This window comes from Electrona antarctica (assembly GCF_951216825.1).
Source record: "Electrona antarctica genome assembly, chromosome: 7".
In the NCBI taxonomy this organism is placed as follows: Eukaryota; Metazoa; Chordata; class Actinopteri; order Myctophiformes; family Myctophidae; genus Electrona; species Electrona antarctica.
This window is the reverse complement of record NC_136812.1, coordinates 40,742,694-40,764,114: the sequence shown is the minus strand read 5'-3', so window position 1 is coordinate 40,764,114 and position 21,421 is coordinate 40,742,694. Positions and strand designations below refer to the sequence as shown.

Below are 21,421 nucleotides of genomic sequence, written 5' to 3'. Positions count from 1 at the left end.
GTGTGTGTGTGTATGTGTGTGTGTGTGTGTGTGACACATGAAGAAGGTAATGCACACACATCCGTGGCCCAGGTGCAAGACGAGCAAAAGTATCAAAAAGGAGAATAGAGTCTGCACACTCTGATCGAACCGATCTCAAAATAATCCCGATCATTTTCACCGATATTGATGACGTAATAATAATAATATGACCGCCTATGGCTTTGTACTCGCAGAGCTGCCAGTCTGCCTGTCTCCGTCTCTTCAAGAGCGTCAGCTGTTAGTGGGGAGGGGGTCTCACCCTCTACGTTCACCAAAAGTTAAGAAACTCAGCAATGAGTTCAATATAAATATAATATAATGTAATACATCGGAAACAAATAATCGGATATCAGTCATCATTTCAATATCGTGCATCTCTCTACTCACAACAGTAGATGCTGATCCGGCAGCACAGAATGTACGCACGGGGCATGTGTGTGAACAAGCAGCGTTGTCTCTCCTGCGGGCGCAGCCAGTGAGCTGGCAAACTGATTTGATTAATAGAGCGATGTCTCATACAGATGCAGCAACTGGCAGTTTTATTGGGCCGTCTTTCTTAACGGCACAAAGCCAGTTATTCATCTGGTTCACACAGCTGCTCAACTCAAACACTTTGCTGATGCAGTGAAGAATGTCAAAATGGAACCGTCCATGTATACAGTAGCACTGTGTGCAGAGAAGAACCAGCCGCTCTTATAGACTGCATATGTCTCACTGCACACGCGCACACACACACACACACACACACAAAACATTTGTATTTATAGCTGTTAATAAGCCAATGTTACGCTAATCCCAGGTGTCTACAAGTGCAGTCAGTGGGCCAAGCACGAATGCTGTCTAATGCTGCGTTCACAGTACGGGCAGATGCAAAGATTCAAAGCATATTTGTAACTCTGTATTTGAAGTTGCAGCCAGTTCAACTTATTTGCAGCTTTGTATCTTTGTATCTTTTGTAGCAGGTATACAAACATATAGCTTCACGTCGCTGGCTAACATTGAAAATGAATGGTAGACTGTATCTTTGTATCTGTGTGTGTGTGTGAACGCAGAGCTCTTAATACCTCCCGCTCTCTTTGTTTCTTTTGTTCTGTGTCTGTCTGTGTTTCATAACTGTGGTATTTTCATGATGACGATGTAATAAAGGTCTGTCTGTCTCTCTCTTTATCCATCCATCTAGACCAGTGCTTTTCAACCCTTTTCATGTCAAGGCCCATTATTCAGTCTGCATTTGAGCCACGGACCACAATTAGATGACATTTAGCCTCTCAGACCCAACACTTTGAATATTTTGTTATCGTTGGATACGATTTTTTTCCATAATGCCATGCTGTACTGATACCATGAGGAGAGAAAACAGGCAAATCTTTCTCCTTTACTTCATCCACCTTTCCCTCTGACCCCCCCGACCCCCCCGACCCCACCCCCCCCTTCTCCTTCATCGTCGTCCTCCTTTCCTCTCTTCTCCTCTTCCTCACTCCGTTCTCCACCCCTCTCCCTCCTTCATAACCCCACTACTACTACACTTCCTCTGTCAGGGATTAAAGCAAAACAAGAAGAAAATCTCATGACTGAAAAGTTATGTTCACACGTTCACACGTGCGTGCATGTTCACACGTGCGTGCATGTTCACACGCACGCACACGTGCAGCCGTGCACGCACACACACATGCAGGCAGTCTGATTCCTAGACTGGACCATAAGACATATAAAGGTAGACGCCTCTTCCGGCTCTGGGGCGTGTGTACTCGAGAGGGGGCAACATTTTGCCGAGATTCCTTGCGAAGCATAGCGGAAGCATGAGCGGAAGCTTGCTACACCAGGGAGGAGGGCTTGTACAGTACAGTACAGTACAGTACAGTACAGTACAGTACAGTACAGTACAGTACAGTACAGTACAGTACAGTACAGTACAGTACAGTACAGTACAGTACAGTACCACTCACTTCAGACTGGTCTGATTCTTTTATATCTACAGTACAGTATGGACTAGACTCTATGCAGTGTTGATTTTCACAGCAAATTTTGATTTGGTTTTAGTCATATTTCATTCATCTGAAATGTTTTAGTCAACTAATTTAAAATGTATTTTGGATGCTGAAAATAGCTGATCTACAGGCAACGTTTGAGTCTGGTTTTTATTTGTCGTCGAAATTGTCAGTATATGTAGTCTTAGTTTAGTCATCATAGCTTAGTCTTTGTTTTCATTTAATGTCGTTTGTCAGTGAAAAAAGATAGTCGAACATTTTTCGTCATCGTTTTACTCGACGAAATCATCAACGCCGACTATTGAATGCAAGGGATTGAAGTCTGTTGTTGTCGTGACTGAAAACTTTAATCCTCTCTTATGCCAGCTTTCCTCACCTCCTCTCCTCACATCCTCTCCTCACATCCTCTGCTCTGAGCCGAGAACAGAGCAACTCACATGTTACTGTGGTGTTTCTTTTTTCCTCCGAGTTGATGACAGGCAGCAAATTACAGGGCGAAGGGAGGCCGCATTCCTCCGCTCGACACCCCCACTCCTAACCAGCTGAGAGCCACGCTGACACACACACACACACACACACACACACACACACACACACACACACACACACACACACACACACACACACACACACACACACACACACACACACACACACACACACACACACACACACACACACACACACACACACACACACACACACACACACACACACACACACACACGAAAACATGCGTAAACATGCAGACAGAGAGATGCGCACACACACACTTCCAGATGAAAACGAACGCATGAAAATGCAGGCCCACGCAAACAAAAAACCACAAGCACACATAAGACACACATTTGTCAAGCAGAAGGCTCATATCGTACCCAACCGCAGAACTGAATGTTACATGATCCCTTAAAGACAGAATAAAAATAATGTTCCCGGCTATGATTCGATATAAACGAAATTACAGACATACCACTAAAACTGATAACTTTATCAAGCCCTCATTGGAAGGATTCCATGGCAGAAAAACACATTGTTACAACCGCAACCTGCTTCTGATTGAGGCATACTGTATGTCCAAATCCCTCTGTGATTATTATCTTTACATGAACTTTACTCGTTTTCATTTGACTGCTCTAGCTTTGCTGCTGGATTCAAGTCTCAATTTACAGTTTGACTATTTTTTTGGCTTACATTTTTATCCCACGATTTTTGTAACCCATTTTTTTTCACCCAGTGTCAATAATTGTCTAATGTAATCCTGGGCGCTACACTTCTTTTCATCGGACAGGGAGAAGTTTCCCCAGTTGGACGTATATGCGTGGAAGGAACAAATGATTCCAAGCAGTTCCTTTCCCCGGCACCCCGGCTGGCCAGGGGGAGGCAGTTTAGAGACCAGGATTACTGCATTTGTTACTGCACCTACCCCAGGGGACGCAGGGAGAACATGCAAACTCCACACAGAAAGGCCCTTTCGCCAACCCCACTTAGCACTGATGACGGGGAATCGAAAACAGATCTACAATCAACGTTGTGAGCTTGTAGATCTGCTATTTTCGGAACGTGACACCTGCGTCAAACCAAACAAAAAACAACTTCTTCTCCACTAGTCGCTCCCAAACATTTTACTTTAGTTTTCATTTGTTGACGAAATTGTTAATATACTTAGTCAGTCAACATAGCTTAGTCAGTGAGAAAAATAGTTACTTTTAGTCGAGGAAATCAACACAGCACTATACACTTCCTGCAACAACAACATACGTACATGTATCATGTTATGTCCTCCATGCAGGGACTCTCACAGAGCCCCATGCGTGACCTCATCCATCACCGTGGCCCCAGTCTGTGTCACATACCATAGCCATCCACAATTGGGGTTAATGTTGGAGCGAAATGTTGCACTTTTGACCTATTTCTCAATGTCACGTCGCCAATTACCCCCAATTCTGTATGGCAATGCTACAGTATGCTATGTCAGTGGTTCTCAACCTTTTCAGAACGCGACCCCCCCAAAATAATCATATTTGTACATGGGATCCCCCCCCCGCAATTATTTGAAATAAACAATGATTTTGTCATAATTGTCAATCATTCCCATGTTGAAAAATGTCCATACATTTTCAAGCATCATTTAAAAAATCACACTTGTGTGAAGTGAGGGGTGCTCTTATCATCATCAAATCATCACATTCCGTGCTCAGCCAATCAAATCATCACATTCCGTGGTACAGACACACAAAGCTGTGCATAGATTATTATGCACAGACTATTTTGGCTATTTTTAAGTTATTTGTCACATCTGCCCTGTGCAATTTGTGATTACGAAGCCTTTAAAGGTTCAATGAAAAAAAAACAACAACAATTAAATGGTTAATTGCAATTATTTGTGTGACGATGAATCCTCAACGTCTCTGTGTAATGGTGACACTGACAGCCACAACTGGTCCCCATGCAGGCCCTCTGTGTGGCCTGCCCTGGGGCCATGCTGTGGAAAAGTGACCTCATCCCTAACAACACCCTTTTCCCGCAAAGGGAAACGAGAGAAAGAGAGAGAGAGAGAGAGAGATTGAGAAAGTTGTGCCTGACAAACGGAGGAGGTGCAGATCTCCACAGCAGCAGCGCTGTATAGAAGGACATACGGTAAACCAAACACACTCCGGCTCAGATTAGATCTTTTTTTGTTGTTGCTCTCGGAGGACCAACCTCTAAACATCCTCCCTTTCAGTCCATGTACAGCTTTCACCATCCTGCTGCTTAACATGACAATGAATGTGTACCATTCACACATACATGGATGGAAGCATGAGTCACGCACGTACGTACGCGCACACACGCCGTACACACACACACACACAGGCAGGGGCCTCTCAGCTGCTGGGATAAATCTGCAGTTTCCTCAAGGGAAGACCCACCCCCCTTCTTGACAACACCCACCCTCACCCTCACCCCCACGCGCACATGCACATGCACGCACACACGCACACGCACACACACACACGCACACGCACACACTCATGGCACACAGTACATACATAAAAACAAACCCACCCATTCACACAAACATTCTCTCTGACACACGCACGCACGCACGCACGCACGCACGCACGCACGCACGCAGTGGAGATCAGCTAAATCAGGCCTGATTTGTAATCCAGGCGTTTGCCATGCCAACCCCTAAACCTTAACCCTGACCTGAACAAAACAACCATTTATCTTGTGACGAGCAGGAAAATGGTCCTCACAATGTCTATTTCTCAAATTACTACTACTATACTGTTCTGGCCCTCAAAAGTATAGTAATACAAGTACACACACACACACACACACACACTCACACACACACACACACACACACGCGCACACACACACACACACACACACACACACACACACACACACACATGCGCGCGCACACACACACACACACACACACACACTCACACACACACACACACACACACACACACACACACACTGTGCGCCCCCAGGGAGACCTCCCATTGTGTGAGCGGAGGAACTGGGGTCTGCTGCTGACAGGAAGCACATCGTCCTGGCCTGAGGCACCGCTTCCTGCAGGACACAGGAAAACACTGCAAACCTGAGAGCACATGTACGCTTCACACACACACACACACACACACACACACACACACACACACACACACACACACACACACACACACACACACACACACACACACACACACACACACACACACGCACACGCACACGCACACGCACACACACGCACGCACGCACGCATACTGAGGCTAACATCACATGATACGTCATGCTGAGCTTAGATAACATGTCATTAGTGTGAGGCTGGTGTGTGTGTGTGTGTGTGTGTGGGGGGGGGGGGGAGCTGTGCGCTGACTGAGGCCCTGCATGTTAAGGGAAGTAACAGCATGCCACCTATAGTTCCAGCTGTTATCCTAAGCTTAGTTCAGACCAAAGATTTGCGAAGAGACTAAACCCACGACTAAACCCTGCACCCCCAGATCGGCTATTCCCACGACAAGCGCGGCACATCGGATAGACGGATAAGAAATCCGAACGCTCCGAGCGAAAAATAGCGCCGGTCTGAATCAACATTTAGATCGGCACCAACAAAACCACAAGTCTTCCCTGCATGGGACCGTCCTGCCATGCTGTGCCGTGCCATGGGGGAACAGACGGGGAGAACGTTTCATGTGGAAAAGGAATCTCAATGATTTTGCTTTTTTTTTTTTCTCTTCTCCTCCTCCCTTCTTCATCCAAATCAGGTTGACTTCAAACAGCAGACATCACATGTGTCTCATATCCTCCCAGCCCCTCCCTCCTCAGATTCCCCACCAGCCCCAACACAATCCGCCACATTCAGCCTCCACAATGAGGCATTATGCCACTGTTTGGTGGTGACGCTGTTTTCGTCAAGTTTTTGTGAGGCCTCCTTGTTTTCTTCAGTCCCACTAAAATAAATGACCCGCCCCACCCCCTCCTTTAACTCTCCGCCTCTCCCCACTGAGTCCAGGTTCAAGATGTCACCAAGTGAATTCAATAAAGGCCACGGGGGGCGGGGTTCCACAGGGCTTGATGTGTCTGTCATCAGACACACATCACGCCACGTGCTTGTCTTCAAAACACCGTCAACAGACAGGCTGTGGCAGCGGTGTAGCCTGGCATGGGCGGACTAAAATCACTGCGAATCTCGCCGTGGAACCTGCATTTCCACGGGAGGGCTGGATTAAAAAAATGCCTCTGGTGATAAACCTGCCCCATATTTGCATACTGGTTCCTGATTGGTCCCTCACTATTTCGGAGGGAGTGAAATCCAATCACAACAGAGCGGTGCCAGACCAAAAACAATGCAATGGCAGATTTGTCTGTTTTCCAGGCTACCTATGGCAGAGGCTCAGGAGGTAGAGCGACCGCTTGGGATTTGGAAGGTTCCCGGTTCAATCCCCCGCCGGCCCTCCCTGGGTTATAGTGTCGAAGTGTCCTTGAGCAAGACACTGAACCCCTCAACTGCTCCCCATGAGCAGGTTGGTGTCTTGCATCATGGATTCCTCAGCCATCAATGTGTGAATGACTGAATGCACATTGTAAAGGCGGCCTGGATAAAGGCTGCTATAAAAATGTCACTGGTGTAAAGTAACTAAGTACATTTACTCAAGTACTGATGTACTAAAGTACAGTTTTGGTATACTTTTGTACTTTTACTCGGGTCAATTTAGAATTCGGGACTTTTACTTGTAAGAGAGTAATTGTACTTTGCAGTATTGATATTTTCATTTACTGTAAGTTAAAAAAAGTACTTTTACCACCATTGATAAATGCGTCATTCACCATTTACAAGAGTCTCGTGCACATGAGTTCAGCTCTGGAGGATGTTCTATTTGCATACAAAACGTGACAAAGGCTGCTATGTGCCTGCAAGCTTCCCACACTCTATAAAGTATCATGAACAAGCTGTTGGGGGAGACGTAGCAGCCTCATACAGCCTGTATGGGCAGTGATGTAAAAAGTACTCACATGTTTTACTAAATGTATCAATACTGCAGCGTAGATGTGCTCTGGTACGAGCAGAAGTCCCGTATTCAAAATGTACTTGCGTAAAATTACAGCAGTATTGGTATAAAAATTTACTTAAAGTACCAAGAGTAGAAAGTACTTTCACAAGTCTTCAAATGTATTCAAAATAATTTGAGAATAGCAGATCAACAAGCTCACACTGTGCATTGCAAGCCGAATGTTGCCTATACTATAGGGCTGAAGTGGTTAATGTATGTTTTGTTGAATAATAATCCAAATCTACAAAGTAACTAGTAACAAAAGCTTTCAAATAATCGTAGTGGAGTAAAAGTACAATAATTGCCTCTGAGGAGTAGAAGTAAAAGTAGGCCTACTGGAATATATAGTAAAGTTGTTGTTTTTTAACTAAAAATTGTTCTTAAGTCCAGTAGTTACTTTACACCAGCGCCTGTAGGAATGGCAGACAGATATGCAGGTCCACTTCCCTGTCATTGAAGCTCTCTTAAGCACAGCGACTAGCGAGTGGGAGCTGTTGAACTTGGATGCCAGGGTCCATTGACAACTTTGGGTGTCACGTGAGGAACTCGTAGAGATCCAAACACCATGCAGACTAGACTGGACACGAAGACATTCTTCTAGTGGGAAACTCTCGCTGGAAACAATGTCCTTTTTGTAAAAGAAACGTGAACAGTCCAGCATCCCCCCCCCCCCCCCCCCAGCACCCTCCAGTTATTATTTTGTCTTTGCAGAGACAGAAAAAGATGACATTGATTTGAAGCAGCAGCGAGACACGGTTGGGATCCGGCTAGGATTTTAATTATTCCCAACTGATTCTCTTTAATGATTCCTATATATTTAAAAATCGATTTAATTTTGACTTTCATTACATTTTTTGGATGAAGACAATCGTACATACAGTATAGAGGGTATGCGCGTGACATCATCATCAAACCCAGAAGTTATGCAGGAATGCCTATACTGAGTGGCAAAAAACTACTTTCTGGCCTTGACAGCCCATACATCCAATCAGAAAAGTCTTATCTGATTGCATCAACAACATTAAACAATGTTAAACTCACTTTGCATGTTGCTTTGCCACTCGATGTGCCACTCGATGTGCCATTCCCTTTAAGCATGCGCATACCCTCTATTGCATACATATTATCATAGTGGTTTTCAAAGTGAGGTCCAGGGACCTCAGGGTGACTTGAGGGGGTTCCAAATGGACCCTTGCAGGCCTGTAACTCTGGGAGTGAACAAATGGAAACAAATAGATGGACCCATAAGGGTGCATTTGGTTCAAATTGTACACTCTCAGAGTTACGATGGTCCTTGAAATGAAAACGTTTGAGAACCACTGACAGTGTAATAAACCGGTTCTGAAAATGGTTCCAAATGTGATGGAACCCAATTTGGTTCCTCAATGTTGGAAATGGAATGGAATCAAACCCTAGTCCTCACAACAAAATGACAGGACTTTGGATCCACATGGAAATGGCTCTCATGTGTGGATCTCGGACTTCATGTGACCACTGACTAGCCTGTTGTCAGAAATCTGAGATATGACACACCTTTTCTAAATTTGTATTTCAATATGATCTGATCTGAGGACCTTATAACGTTCAGTACAGAATACAGTATTTGAGTTGAATATTTCAAAAAAGCACCTCTTCAGCCTGGCAGTGTGTTTTAGATTATCTCGTATAGGAATCATAAGAATACATGCTATGGCGTCCATTCTTTATTCTTTAATAGGCAGGAGAGAGTGAGACCAGGCAGGGACAAGGGGATAACACATGATGGCACAGATTATGAACCAGTGCTCTCAGTCAGTGGTAAGCAACCACCGGGACATCCCAGATCAACGTCCTTGAAAACAATCTGCATAGCAGTCTGCAGAAAGACACATCCCATTCCCCATATACTGTAGCACTGATGTCCCGTCCCATCCAGTAACAGATCCCTGAGGAGCAGATGAAAAAGCCCCACCCCAAAAAATGAGTTTTCCCATTTTTCACCCGTTAGCCGTTGTTTCCACTGGCCTCTGAGACCGGTCCAGGCTGTTCTGGCGCCGGTTCCGCTGCAGAAGTCAGAGTCACATTGCATTCTGGGAGCAAACAGTCCCCTGTTTTCATTTGTGGTGAGCCACACTTATGAAACAATATCCAGGCCTGTTGGTAGCGACGTCGCTCAGCCCACTCTACAAACTGTCAGCTGTATGACCCAAGAGAGGGTTCGTCTTCAAATGCCATTGGCCAGCTCCAAACACAAGCAAATCCTGACGCCAACCAAAACAGACAAAGCTGAGTGGCTTTTGAGTTGGTTTTGAACTCACCAAATTTAAAGGACCACTTCACCCCTTTTCAACCTATCTTCATGTAATAGGTCCTATAATCATGATAAAATGGCACAATTTTTTACTACTCGGTCTGTGTCTCATAAGAGGGATCTGGGCAGTTCAGAAACCCATCCACCAGTGACATCATCGTTAGGCAGATTTTTTTTTAAACAAGATATTTTTACAAAAATGTTTAGATTTGTATTATCGTGAGAACAATGGCTTCCATTTTCATTGCAACTTCTCAGGACTAGAAAGCATGCAGTTTCTATTAGCTTGGATTCCCCATCGATGATGTTACTGGTGGACGGGTTTCTGAACTGCCCACAGCCCTCCTATGAGACACAGACTGTTTTAGAAATATTGAACCAATGAAAAGCATTAACAAGCGCTTGCAACTCTGTACATCGGATCAAAGAATAAGCATCCAACAATTACAAAACAATTGTATCCACTATTCTTTTTCTATTTGGACATACAAGATTTCCATACGAGAGCCGAGCCAACCTCTACATTTTGTGTAGCCTACATAAAACAAAACAATCAAAGCATCCGGAAACTCCAGCCCAGAACAAAAGCGGCATACACAGTACAGCCGAGTCTGTGACCCATTTGTTTCCTTCACTACAGTAGCAATTGGTGCATCCAGATGTTTGATTCCCATAACTGCCTTCCAGATGTCAACCGGTGCTATTGGCTCCTTGGAAACTACTGAACTATACAGTAGGTGATTATTTGTCAGTTGTTTCCTTGGTGGAAATTATACTAATCCGCGAGCATCTCGTGGATTGAGAATGTCAGTTAATGACAGGGCAGTGGGTCCATATCTTTCAAAATGCTTGCCCTACAAAGCGCCACGAGAACTATGCAAACTATTAGCCACTTAAACCCTGTATACTTACTTGACCGGGATCCCCCAGGGCTCTGTACTAGGTCTGTCTGTCTTTTCTCCCTGTGTACACCGAATCCCTTCGCCCAAAGTAGCCAATCTAGAAGCTCAAAACGCATACGTTGTGAGCTATTTTGGCCCAGTGTTCGGACCCAGAAATTTGGACACTAGGATTCACATGGTTAAGGTAAAAATACCCATCGGCATACTATGAGGTCATTCACAATGTGGTGTGTGTGTGTGTGTGTGTGTGTGTGTGTGTGTGTGTGTGTGTGTGTGTGTGTGTGTGTGTACACACTAATATAGTAATATAGTTATACATAATGTGTTGATAATGTTAGCCTCACAGCTGAAGTGATTAGCCTGTAATGACTTAATGCTATACGCAACACTGAATACACAAATGTAGGCTACTATATGGGGGTCCCTGGCACAATATAACTTCAGATGAGGGTCCGAGCAGACAAATATTTTGTTTTTAACAAGATAAATAATATAATAAATAAATAATAATAATAAAAACCTACACTTTAGAAACAATACTAGTACCAATCTGTGTGGTGGCGTGTCACAGTTTATTGCGCTCCAATGTGCGGCATCAAATTTCACAGCAATAGTACTTGAGAATGTCTTCTACCATGAGATCTCATAATTCAATTCTCTAAATGGGAATTTAGAGTGAGGAAATCAATAATGCATGCTACTGTACTGCAGGATTAAAAGTGCAGACAGCTGGGAGAAGATTTGTACTGAGATAGCAAACAGAAAGTACAAACAAATGAGTGTCCTCTTTTGTTTGCTCCTGTTGTTACTCTAATACCTGCTATTACAATGTAGGTACAATGATATCTTTCAGTGTTTACAGCACAGCACTCATACATATAAATACTAACCCTTACAGCACAGCACTGCATACCGTACATATTATAAATAGGCTACATTTCCGTAAGGTTTTAACTTTTTTGATCCAATTCTATACTTTTATTTGAGAGTTGGACAACTATACTACGTTGTTAGTGAGTTACAAATCACTGTGATCTCCACCTCGGAGGAAACTCTGGTAAGGCCGGCAGTGTCGGTAGGCCAATCAGAGGCAGGCGGGGCGTTACCATGTCTATGCTCGGACGTAGAAAAGATATACGCGTTTGAAACTATACACACTAATGTTTGTTTGGAACCATTGGTTGCCCCATGGCAAGAGTTACTCCCACATTTTTCTTGTTATGTTCTTGTTGCTCTGAGCAAATCATCATATATACATCATAACATGTACAGGTACATGTTATGATGTATATATGATGATTTCCGGTTTTTTAAGATATTTTTGCCTTTATTTTTTGCCTTTATTTGACAGGTAATAGTAGGTAGACAGGAAAGGGGGGGAGAGATGGGGGAGGACACAGCATCCCGTCGGGATCGGGACTCGAACCCGCGGCATGCTGTAAAGCTGGCTTACCAGCCAAGGTGCCTGGACCGCTGAGCCACTGCCCAGGCCGATTTCCTGTTTTTCACAGAAGTGTAGGCCTATATTTGTACGTCTTTAAATGTTCTGATGAATTGAAAATGGAGGACCCTGATGTAAACAAGTCTTTGTGCTTTTCCTGGTTTCATCCTAGTAGCAGTTTTTGTATTAACTTGTGCTTTCGTTTGAAATGTACCCATAATAATAATTAATAATTCAATAAATGATTGAATATTATAATATGAATATTCTTTAGACTTCTTTATATACGTCTCTCTCTCTCTCTGGACTGGTTAAGATTTCCTGGGCAAGAGAAACAACAACTTCTCTACATCCAAAGGGGAATATGTTTATTTTCCATCCACTGTCAAGCTAATTTGCTGCTCTGTGATCCATAACAATACATTGAGTTTCCATGATGCTGTACGTGCTATCATGAAGGCCAGTATTACAGGAAGTCCTTTTGGAAGTGGATTATTTGCGTTCTCATTGTGAGAAGATTTTGATTCCACACACTGCGAGTCAGGATTTCAGGGCACACAAGATTTGATAAGTGCCTCTTTCCCAAGCCTGCATGTTAGCAGTTGATTTGGTGTGGTTATATTTAGCCCAGCATTTCTCAATCAGTATTTCCCATGCTGTCCAGAGCACAGGCAGCCATGGGGAGGATAGTTAGATAGAGCTACAGTGACAACTTTCAAAGATGTATTATTATACAAAGGGAAATTCATGTTATTGACAACAGCTGTGTTCCAGTAAGTAAGGCTGTTAACGCCAAGGAAGCACAGATAGCTGTGCTGTACTTTGTATTATTATGACATGAAGCATTATGGTAATAACTTAGTCCAGGAGTCTTCAACAGGGGTGCCCAGAATTACTACAGGGGGTTCGCCAGAGCTTTGTGCGATAGGAACATTTTTTTTTACATTAACCACTTGAACCGAAAATAGACGATTTACAAGCTCACAACGTTAATACACATTAACATGAATCCAACACAATGCTACACATTGATAGTACTGTCAAACAAGTCTACGAAGCTATCTATGAGAATGTTTAACCTGCAACACAATATGTAGTGGGGCTTCCCTGCTTCATCTCTCTCTCAGCTACAGTAGGGGGTCCTTGCTTGGCCTGTTAAACGTTTGAAGACCCCTGCCTTTAGTCTCAAATGGTCAACGGACTGTATTTATGATAAGCGGCTTTCCAGACAGTAATAGTATAGTAATCACAACACAAACGTTAAGAGTTCAGAAGACAGAGCAAATGATCTGATGTGTAAAGACAATTTAAATGGAGACAAAGAGGGTTCCATTGTGTGTGAAAGCTTACACTAGTATGTTGACACTGAGGCAGACAATGACTCCGACTTAAAAAGACAGAAACACAATCAGCCTGCATATCTTCCAAACTCTAAACATGACTTCTGAAGGGCTTTTCCCTCTTTGAGGAGCAATTTGAAAAGCCACTCCAATCAGAGAAATCTGGCACCAATGCGGAAAGTGGTAATTTCCATTTTCAAAGGGTGGGTGCCTGCTAATTATGGGGAAAGCCTTCAGCTATCAGCTTCCATGTAGGCCCTGACACTTAGCGCAAATTACTGCCTGAGAACAAAATGCTTAAACTTTAAAAGATAAAGGCACCAGGGCGATTTTCACAGACCAGGCCATAAGTGTGCGTTTGGAATGTTTGAAAACACACACTCCTACATTTACTGTTGTGACTGTAATCAGTGAATGTCAACTTAATGCTGGAGCAAGGAATGATTCCTGGACGTGTTACAACTGTTATCTCCAAGATTATCCTTAGAATAACAAACCACTGGCTCCAAATCAGACCGCGGGTTCCAGTGTTCACTCACTGCATCATCACACCAACACTGGGATGGAGAAATTAAACCAAATGTGGCTAGAAAGACACATGGCTGCATGTTTCCAGGCACTATTCAGGAGTCTTAGCAGCAGCACTTGGCCAAGTCAGTTCACCTCAAACCAGGACCAAAATGAAGATGTGATAAACGTAAGAAAACATAAGAAAGCCGGAAGAATAAGATTATACTATACGCCTGAATAAAGGCAGAATACCTTCTTCTCCTCACTGCGACCCTGAGTATAACAGACGCTTACAGTGGCCCCCCGTGACACCCTTCACTAAATTTACAGTGGTTCTATTTTTGAGAGGTCAGACCGTAAGTCATACCCCAGGGTACTGTTGCAGAGTGAGCGCCACCGGCACTTCGCTGTCCCATGGGAGCTCATCAATGTTGTTGAAACGCCTCACGCTTGGACATGTAACAGGCGCTAAGTGTTTGGATTCGCTACAATGACCCTCCCGGGTGATATAGTAGCCTAGATAACATGACAGGAATTAGACGTGGGAGCTGGGAGGGATGGATGGGGTGGAGGGTGTCAGGCAGGGGGCAGGACTAGGTCTGCCAGCCAGTGCCTGTTTGCTCAAATGAGGGCTTGGCTGCTTCGTTTCTGTGGCATGTGTGAGACGATATTTAGTGGTCAACTCATTTGTTTAGACAATTTTTTTATTACCACCACCACTGACTCCTCTGGTGCAATATCCTCTTAGTCCAAAAACATTTAAATGGGTGACGGGTCACACTCTGAATGAGTGATTTAACTTCTTCAATTTCTTCTCCATGTCTTTTTAATAGGACAAACGTTTCTGCTATCCAGCCTTCGTCAGTGTCTGATTTGAACTATTTAAGCCTGGTTTTATACTGTCTGTATTGTACAGTCTACGTGGTGATGTGAGCTTGTAGATCACTGATTTTCTTTCTAAGGCATTTTAACGAATAGGGGAACAAATTTAATGAAATTCCATTATATAATGGCATGCCCAAAATAGGGATGGCGGGATGAAAGTGGCTCATTCTCTGTAGCCTACATGTAATTTAGTCGAGTAGTTGGCTTTGGCACAATTACATCTGTAATGTCGTGTCAGAAACAAACACAATACTCTTGCGACCATTCTTAATCAATTTTTTTGTTTGTTTGTTTTTTGAAGGTACTGCAGATGTAAATTAGCAGCTTTGCTAAATGTGGTAGGATTTACATTGCATTGATATGTATAGTTAATTAATATGCGGTGGTGTCTCATGTGTCGTCTAAATAAACAAAGTAAATGAAGTAACAATGCTCAGAGATATCATCTGGCTGTGACAGAAGCAGCATTAGCATGGGGAGTCTCCACAACACACAACAGTCTTCATCAGCTGTGGTTTGCTGATGTGTTTCAGTGTTGATTTTGTCCACTAAACGAAATAAAAACAATGACTAAAACTAAGAATAAATATATTGTCGATTTCCTCAACAAATAAAAACTAGACTAAAAGGAAGGGACTAGTGGAGAAGAGATCGAGTAGAACTAAAAGACAAGTCATTTTATGCTTGGTTGCCTTCGGGTGTTGTGAAAATCTGCGACGTGTTGTGAGCTTGTAGATCGGCTATTTTCAGCATGCAACCAAGTGTAAAATCAGCCATTTTACGACGGCATCAATCAAGGCCCGCCAAAATACATTTTAGTCGACAAAATCCACTGTAGATTCAGTAAACTAAAATTGTATGACATTTAGTCGAGTAACAACTTTTCCGATAACAAAAAATATAAAAACAAATGTATTCAAAAGACTGTGACTAAAACTAAATCAAAATGGGCTGTCAAAATCAACACGGATGTGTTTGTCACTGCCTCATCCTCTCCTCCTCCTCTCCCACCTCTCAGGCACTTCTCACACGTCTACATAATACGCCAGTGACAGTTTTTAGACGTGTGGTATTTTTACATCGGCACTAGTTTGCGTTTCCGGCGATGACAGAGCTTTTATTTGAACCGGAGCTATAATCAGTGACATCATGGCCGGACAATATTATGTTCACGAGGTAACAGCCCAGAATGGCCGTTTCATGAGGTTAGGAGGAAGTTCTTGTTGTGAAAAGTTGATTGGACACTGTGTGGTCATTCCAGGCCAGACATGTCACGTGTCATCTCGTCCCCATAACTCGCATTGTTAACCACTTCAGCCCACTTTAAACTTTAACCACTTAAACCCTATAGCCTGTACTTTGTTGACCGGAGCGCCCCAGGGCGCTATACTAGGTACGCTCCTTTTTCCCCCCACTTCTACATCAAATGTTTTTGCTGAAAATAGCCAGCCTATACGAGCTCACGGCGCAGTGCGTGCTATAGTAGATCTGCTATTTTCTCTGAATGTTCTGAGTGTCCGTCGCTATAGGGTTCAAGTAGTTAATATTTACATTACTGATATAGCTCTTTCTGGGCTTGCCAACTTCATCGCTTTTGTTTGGTTGTGTTTGGAGTTTCCTTCTATTGTTACGTGAGAGGATGTGCCTCTTGGTGTTCTGATGTTATGTAAACCGGAGCGCAGCGCAGCAGAACTAAAGCGGGACATGTGATGGATCAGAAGCAGTATGTGCGTAATGTAATGGAAGACATTGCAGGGATGATCCGTCTAAACCCGTCTGATGGGAGATAAGGATCAACGGAATTAACACACTATTATATTAGCCAGCTTAAGGACATAGACTCACATGACATGACAGGCAACACAGGGTCAGGCATGTTGCCATGTCTGCTTATTATGTTAAATAAGTGACTTTGGGCTTGTTTTTCTGTAAAGTTGCTTGGAAATATTGGTAAGCGTTTTTTCTTTGGGGGGGGGGGGGGGGGGGGGGGGGGGGGGCTTGTTGCTAAAGTGAAGTTGCTTACTTGGGCGTGTTTCCTAAAGTTGTTTAAACCAGTTTAATGTGTATTTGTCCACAGACTGAAAACATTTTCTGCCGGCAGACACCCCATACCAGATTTATGTAAATGCTAAATGGTGTTGTTAAAATGTTTCAAGAGTTTTCACATTTCTTTTCCAAGATTCTTTTGAAAATAGCCAATCAACATATTGTAGATCTGGCTTTTCTGCCTTTATTGATAGATACAAGTGAAGAATGACAGGAAAGAGGGAGAGAGAGAGAAAGGGTGAGACATGCATGCAGCAAAGCCTGCAAAGGTCCTCATGAACGGGACTCGAACACGCGACATGCTGTCAGGCCAGAGCCTATGGCATGCGCCTGGACCACTAGGCCAGCGGGCCCAATCTTCTATTTACAAATAGTCGATGTGTCTAGGTTGGTTTGAAAGTTCTCATGTGGCCTAGTTGCTTCTTTTGGGCTCGTTTTCGTAGACCTGGTTGCTTGTTTCCCTAGCAAAATCTGGCAATCACTGATCCGTTTGCAATCCACTGGATCTGCATTTACAACAACAATGACCTCTAATCTAAGCTTTTGTTCAAGGTGCTTTGTATGTATATTGTTGAATGCCAAAGAAGTTATCTATCAATTCAATATGATTTTTATCTCTGGGTTACCAATCTACAGTGCAAAATACGGATAGCCTATAGGTTCCTATCACTCGTTTAAGTGGAACCCCCCCAAGGTCCATTGGGGGGGCCCCCCTGGAACCCCCCCTGGGTCCATTGGGGGCCCCCTGGAACCCCCCCTAGGTCCATTGGGGGGCCCCCGGACCACACATTGAGAACCAGTGCTCTAACTCTGCTATGGACAAAGTTAACACAAGAGAGAAACAAACTATAAATTTGCGAGTCACCATCCTGGATGTCATGGAGCCGCAGATTATATGGTTTAAATTAAATAAATACAACTGAGCGGCTTGAGATAAATGTGCAACATAATGAGAGACAGGATTGACCATAAAGATGGGATGTCAGCGGTCATGAGACAATGGGAGGAGGGGGCATTCCCATCCTTCTATTGTTTTAGAAGGGGACATGTTTACTTTGTGAACACACACGCACACACACACAACCGCTCTGCTGGGCTGTCCCACATGCATCCAAAATGTCATGGTACTTAAATCTGCTTTATAGTCATTTATAGGCTACTGCTGTGCTGCCAAAACGTGACACTAATGTATAAATATGCATTCATTATAAGCAATCACAGCTTCCACAGCGGACAATCTGTTTGACATGTTCTGATTAAAAACACAGGCCAATTTATTTTTCATTATTAGGCAAAGAAGATGCAGATGATGCCAAAAGCTGAGTTTGTTCTATAATTAAGCCTAAAAGAAAACAGCTGTATTTGTTATAGGCCTCTAAACACAACTGACACTTCTTCGAAAGAGGTTTACAAACTGCAGTAAAGACAAATGACATAGTCATAGGCTAAACGTATGACTGTCTGACTTCATACCATACCGGGGGTTCGGACCCACCCGCGACACGAATAGCCTGACAAATGTATCTAATAAAAACAACAACATATGCCAATAAATAAATCCCGATATACAGACAGACCATAGTTTACCTACGATACAGCAGCACAACAACACCGCAACTCACTCATTCATTAGGCTACTCATTAGCCTAATCTATTTCAATTCATAGCCAAAGACAAAGTTGAGAGTCCTCTGATAAACTTTCCTCTAGTAGCCAATGTGTGGGTGTAAAAACCTTGATCAATGCAGATGGACCAGGGATCGATAGATGTGAGCAGCGTCTTACCTTGCGTCAGTCAGATGTGCGCTGACATTCTTGGGATCAGCGGTAATAAGGAGGTAATGATACATTTGGGAGGAGGACGGAAAAAATTATGTCCTTCTTGCGCGACTTCTTTGCCTCAAGTCTCTTCAAAACTTCACCGATTGGATGACTGACGGCGAACTCGTCCAATGAGCAACGAGGGGGCGGTGCCGCTGCGTCTCTGCAGTCAGATGGCGCCAAAATGACGTGTGTTTGCCTTCTATTTTACAGTGGTTCTGGTTGGTTCTCAAAGTGAGGTCCGGGTTCCTGTGGCCGGGACGTCCCCTGCAAAATGAAGAACAGCTTCAATATCATTTCATAGATTAGTTTGGCCAATGGGAATGGGTTAAGACCTGACTATTCAGATCAGATCATAATAGTTAGTTTCACTCTCTAGTCTGGTATCTGCCACCACCTACAGTCAGCAGACTGTAGAAGTCTGCATTAAATTGAATCTATTATTAACAAACATGTTCTCTCATGAGGGTCCCTCCCTGGCACAAAAGGTTTTCAAGTGGGTACTCCACACTAAATAGTAATCTAATATGAACTATTCTATATTGGATTTGATTGCACTTTGACAGTCAAAGGTTGGGAACCGGTTCAGTTCAGAACCAGTTTTTAGTCCATGAGCCAGACCCCAGGGAGTTAATATGAATTGAGTGGGCAACACCATACCTATATCACATTGTTTATAGGATCAATATAAAGAAATTAATATATGATAACCCTTCCAGTAGTAGCCTTTTCTGTTTTTCTTTTTTTTGTGTGCATATTTTCCTATATAATGCCTAATTTGCATATTTTAATTTTTAATATTTGTAATACAATACATCATTGTCTTTGTGTAAGTAATCAACTGGGCAAGTTTCATGGTGATAACAATTTATGGTTTTGCACACTCAATTTTCCAATTTTGGAGCTCTGGCTCATGGACTAAGAACCAAAAAGAACTGAACCGGTTCAGTTGGGCCTTTGGGTGCCCATTCCCAGGGCAATAGCGGGGTTCGTTCCCAAACTTTTCAGGCTGTGACCCCCAAAATTATTTGAACTGGGGACTGGTGGGTTTTAACCAACAATGCACATACAAGCAATTAAGAAATTAGAGTGGTGTATCCGGTATAGTAGTAAAATAGAAAATACTAATGGACAAATTACTGTGAATTATTTTTCAACAACAAATAAATAAATAAAACTTTTAACACACACACACACACACACACACACACACACACACACACACACACACACACACACACACACACACACACACACACACACACACACACACACACACACACACACACACACACACACACTTTATTTTTACCCCAAGAGGTTTTGAAGATAGCGGTCCTACAACACGTCGGATGCCAATGTGAGCTTAGATGGGTAAGAGGTCAGAGGTCATCACCATGCAGGCTTGTGGCGGACGGGGGTTCCTAATGGACAGGATCTGTATACAGGATCTGTATACAGAGTGTACAAATGGAACCAAATGGACCTTACTCTTACTCTGAGACTGTCCAAATGGAAGAGGTCTCAGAGTTATGGGAGTCCTTTGATAACCACTAATGTGCCATAGTGTCATATATTCTGACGAAAACCTGGAGACTGGCGTTCAGTAATTGGGTCTCATGATCAAAATAAGAACATACCATTAAAAACAAAATCAAAAGGGACAAGGCGTCCAGTGTCTGTATACGGAGTGGACATATTGATGACGTAAGTGGTAAAACAGATTTTGATGCTATATTAACTTATCTTGCTCTGTGTGAGGCTTCTTTTGGGCTTGTTTTTGTATATCTGTATATATCTCTTGTAAAATCACACAACATGTGCTTCACAGTGAATCATTGGCTAGGATTCATAGGACTAAAAGTGCAAATGCTTGGGCTTCTCTGCAGGTAAACATTTCACCAAATAACTGTAATTGCTTCTATCAAATTATTTACTCTTACCAAATTTAAATTCCACACATTCACTACAATTTCATTTAATATGGAGGCAAACAGATCTTTCATGAAGGCCTATTTGTGCCTTATGTGAAAGGCATTCAGAGCATGGGTTATGGCCTGAAGTAGAGCGGGGAAATGCGTACAAAATCAAATATCTCAATTTGTTGTACCAAATACATCAATATGTGACAATAGCCTATCGCATTGTGACGATACTTTTCAAAATAGCCAATTTGCAAGCTTTCTTTAAAAAATCACACCCGTGTGAAGTGAGTGGTGCAAGTACGTGTGGGGGTCCCCGGGGGGTCCCCGGAAGTTCCAGACCCACAGGACCACGGCCAGGGTGCCATCCCGGTTCCGGCGAGCCACCCCACGTCCGAAACGGTAGAGAAATGAGAGATTTACCATGTGGGGGTCTCCGGGGGTCCCTGAGGAGTCCCTGGAGGGGTCCGCGGAACATCCAGACCCCCAGGAACGCGCCCAGAGGGCTGGGCCGATTCCGGCGAGCCGCCCCACGTCCAAAACGGTTGAGAAAGGACAGAGTTAACGTGTGGGGGTCCCTCTACTGTACTCTCTACTGTACTGCACTGTCACTGTACTGTACTGGCACACCCGAAATCATCATATATACAGTTAATATGTGCGTGTGTGTTTGTGTGTGTGTTAGGTTGCACACAGGTGGTGAAAAA

The 21,421-nt window shown here is 43.4% G+C and overlaps 1 protein-coding gene across 1 annotated transcript in view; it reads right to left on the bottom strand.

The window, feature by feature from the left end:
- kank3 (KN motif and ankyrin repeat domains 3) overlaps positions 1–18,868 on the bottom strand; it is a 59,785-nt gene extending 40,917 nt beyond the window's left edge. Inside the window, exon 1 of the mRNA XM_079505066.1 lies at positions 18,757–18,868. The gene's annotated coding sequence lies outside the window, so the exon portion shown is untranslated. The remainder of the gene's footprint in view (positions 1–18,756) is intronic.
- Between the last annotated feature and the right edge of the window lie 2,553 nt (positions 18,869–21,421).